Source organism: Vanacampus margaritifer, chromosome 8 (genome assembly GCF_051991255.1).
Source record: "Vanacampus margaritifer isolate UIUO_Vmar chromosome 8, RoL_Vmar_1.0, whole genome shotgun sequence".
NCBI lineage: Eukaryota > Metazoa > Chordata > Actinopteri > Syngnathiformes > Syngnathidae > Vanacampus > Vanacampus margaritifer.
The window spans coordinates 277,723-282,099 of NC_135439.1; positions in this window are offsets into that span (position 1 = coordinate 277,723).

Consider the following 4,377-nt stretch of genomic DNA (forward strand, 5'->3'; position numbering starts at 1 on the left):
GACTGAATTCTCGTCTCGCTATTTGCTAAGTCCACGTTTGTCCGTCCGTCCGCGCCTTGCGTCTCGATGCGCAACTGAAACACTGAAACGGAACTGGCCGCTGCCGGGGGGGGGGGGGGCTCGGGGGTAACCCACACTCGTAATGACCTCAGCAGAAGCGGAGGTGGCTGGCGCCGGTCCAGAGACGTCAAGATATTGTGGGCCCCGTTTAGGAGCAGGGAAATTGGAAATGAGCATCCGCAGATCAGGACACAAAAAGATTTCAGCTTGACTGACAAAAGCGACGTGACGTGCGACGTGACGTGCGACGTGACGTGCGACGTGACGTGCGACGTGACGTGCGACGTGACGTGCGACGTGACGTGCGACGTGACGTGACGTGTGACGTGCGACGTGCGACGTGATGTGTGACATGACGTGACGTGCGACGTGACGTGCGACGTGACGTGTGACGTGCGACGTGCGACGTGATGTGCGACGTGACGTGCGACGTGCGACGTGACGTGCGACGTGACGTGTGACGTGCGACGTGACGTGCGACGTGACGTGTGACGTGCGACGTGACGTGCGACGTGACGTGCGACGTGACGTGCGACGTGACGTGCGACGTGACGTGCGACGTGACGTGCGACGTGACGTGCGACGTGACGTGCGACGTGACGTGACGTGCGACGTGCGACGTGACGTGACGTGCGACGTGACGTGCGACGCGACGTGCGACGTGACGTGCGACGTGCGACGTGACGTGCGACGTGACGTGCGACGTGATGTGTGACATGACGTGACGTGCGACGTGACGTGCGACGTGACGTGTGACGTGCGACGTGCGACGTGATGTGTGACATGACGTGACGTGTGACGTGACGTGCGACGTGACGTGCGACGTGACGTGCGACGTGACGTGCGACGTGATGTGCGACGTGCGACGTGACGTGCGACGTGACGTGCGACGTGACGTGCGACGCAACTCACACTGACGGAGAGAAAGAAAATGGAGTGCAAAAGCGCGCAGGTCATTTCCCACAAAACCAACATCAGCAGCTCATCAAGTGGTCAAGAGGCTGTTTTTGCCTTCGCCGCTTCTTGGTTTTGTCCTAAACGCTGACGATACAAAAATGCCGGCTGCAAACGTATCAGCGGGAGCGGAACGCCATGTATTATATTTGTGAACAAAAAGCGCAAGAATTCAGCTCGCCGCCAAAGTTACGGAAGACTTTTGGAATCACGTCTGCTGTTTTTCTTTTCTTTTGCTTTCGCGTCTTGTGCAGAAGTTGCCGCCAAATGACATGTTGACGTCCCGACCGAGTGGACGTGTTGCTTTTCGAGCGCCAAGAGCACGCAACGTGTGTCCGAAAGCGGCGCCGTCGGCGGCGGCTGTTTCCCGCCGGGAGTCGTGAAGAAGAAGGGAGCGCGCCAGCTCTTATTAAAACAATGAAGGTGCTAATTATGCGGCCATTCCCGCGCACAAGCGAGCGAGCAACCCGCTAATGAGGCCACGGCGGAGACGCGGCCGACGTCATAAATAAGACATTAGACGGCCCTAAAGGAGCCGAAGGGAGCCGGCGCCGCTCGGTGGGTCGGTCGGCCTGACAACAAACCGCAATCACGGCGCTCTCTCGGCGACTCTTGGCTTTTGTTTACACGCTTGACTTCCATCTGGTTGAGTTTTCCGCCCGTCGGACAAACGCACGCAACGCCTCTTTCTTCATCGTCATCTTCGTCGGCACTTCCTGTTCTTCGGACAGCTTCCCGTTTGTCCACTTCCTGTTCTTTCACTGGTTGCTGCTTGTGATCCGTTCCGGCTGCCAAATTGCTTCTCAAATACATTCTTTTAAGGTTTGGAATGATTTGTTTTTTAACACACCGGCGCACGCACACGCATGGTAACTTTGGCGAATTGTATTTGTTGTCATCGGTTGCCACGCGTTGTTTATATTTGGCACAGCTTGTAAAATGGTGGATGACGTCGTGAAGACGTCGTGATGACGTCGTGAAGACGCGCTGCAACGTTTCCCTTAAATTTCCACATCTTTAATGGGCCGGAAACGGCGCGGGTGTGTGACTTACGCAAGTCGGAAGTCCGTGGCATCGACCGCATGGCAGTCGCATCTTTGAAACGCGGAGGAAGAAGACGACGGTGTGACAACAATCATCATCATCATCATCATCATCATGCTTACAATTGCCCGTCCCAGCAACTTGAAACTTAATGTAACCGTCCTGCATCGTATTTGTTGAACGAAGATGAGCCACACATGAAAATGTAAGCTTTTGTCATAAATGAAAGAAGTTGCGAAGCCGTCAAAACGGACGCACTCGTGCACGCACTCGTGCACGCACTCGTGCACGCACTCGTGCACGCACTCGTGCACGCACTCGCCATTTTGTCAGCAGCTCAATGATGTCCGCCGGCAAGTCTTGTCTCGTGACCTCATCGTTTCCTTTTTTTTCATTCTTCACTTGTTGGCTAAATCCACACGTGTTGCCAGTTTCTGTTACGTTCGCTGACGATCCCCCATCAGACGCCACTGTTGGGTTTTTTCGGGCCCGCCTCCAAGAAAGCCGATAAAGAAAGTGGACACTTTTATTGTTCTTTTTTTCTTTTTTTTACACATTTGACCGCCGCAAGGACGTCGGCGGAGTTAATGACGGACGGAGATGGAGAGAGACGCCGTGTGACAGGAAGTGGCCCGATTGCCGCCATAACTCGCGCGCTAATTAGCGGGCGCCGTAAAAGAAGTCGGAGTGGTCAAGCTAATGAGTCCACCAGAGGGCCGTTCCGTCGCGGCGCACGTTCAAACAATAAAAGCACCAGCGGCAATTTTCACTCCCATTATTAGGATTCGGCTCTTCTTCTATTTTTTAACTTGAGCGTCTCCAGCCGCCGCCGCCGCTGCTAACGACGTCTTTGTCTTTTAATTGCATCTCGCTCATGAAGACGTTTGCTGATGTTTCTACCGAGTGCAATAAACACATCAACGCTAGCGTTAGCGTTAGCGCCGCTCGCTTCCTCGTCAAGCAATAAATGAAAAAACACATCATTGACCGTCATCGCATCTTAAAAATCCATCAATCGCAAATCATACGTTTGGAAACATTGCTCCTCCTCCTCCTCCTCCTCCTCCTCCTCCTCCTCCTCCTCCTCCTCCTCGTGGAAATGACGACTGTGTGCTTTTTTGACAATGCTGTATTTTGGCACCTTGAGTAATTATGCTAATTGCTTGTAATTTGCATATCATATTGGATCCAATCAACAATTAGCATATGTTGTGCTGAGTGCGTGTGCGTGTGCGTGTGTGCGTGTTTCCAGGAATGTAGGTCACCTGACGTGGGCCAGCAGAACCTCCCTCATCTTTCTCACCTTCAATTCTTTTCTCGGCAAAAATAACCTTTGATTGTACCGACTTTTCACTGCCGTTGCATTGATCCATATTGATGGATACATTTGTAATGATTGGAGAGATGTTCACACTAGCAACATTTCTTTCCTTACAATTACTGTGCGTTATTATTAAGTTGGTGAGAGTTGTCATGACAATTACACATTTCAACATGTTCTCATATTTCACACAAGCTGTAATCATCAGAATGATTATCATTGTGCGTGCGTGCGCTAGAGCTGAGCATAATTGCGAGTGAAGACCATCAATTATTAATCATCTGTATCGATTAGTGCAATCCTGGGCGGGCTGCTTGCGAATATGCAAATGAGTCGGCCGCAATATGAGTGAGCTCATTTGCATACCGCGCAACCTTCTCGTCTCCTTTCGCGCCGCCGAGCAGCGGAACAGGAACACTTTTCAATGATGACACTGCAGCAAATTGGCGGCTGAGCGTCGGGACCGCCGTCCGTCCTCGTCCACATTTGATCTCGCGCGTGCGTGATGGACATCTGCCAATCACAATTCCCAGCACGCGTGTGAGCGTGCCAGACGTCATCATCACACTTTCGATTCGGAAGCGCAATTGACAAGACATTTGCATGTTCGATACCAGCCTGGAGGCAATTTGCGCTCAAAGACGCGTCATCGTCGGGAATTGAAGACTTTGCGTGGGAAACGTTTGGCAACACGCAAGAAGTGCAAATCTTCACATTTGTATCCATTTACAAATGGATGAAAGTATGTGTTGCGCTGAATAAATATTGCAAATGTTGTTTTGGGGGATGCTGGAGAATCCCGGGGGGGGGGGGGGGGCGTCCGTCCGTCCGTCCGTCCCGTCCGTCCGCTCTGGTGGTTGGTCGGTTGCTTGCTGGCGGCTGAAAATGATGCAAAGCTGAGCAGAGTTTGCAGCTTGTGCACGTTTTGGGATCGACGCTGGAAGGAAGGAAAAAGATTTCCCAAGAAAAACTTGCAAGAAATGTGAAAGAGGCCGAAG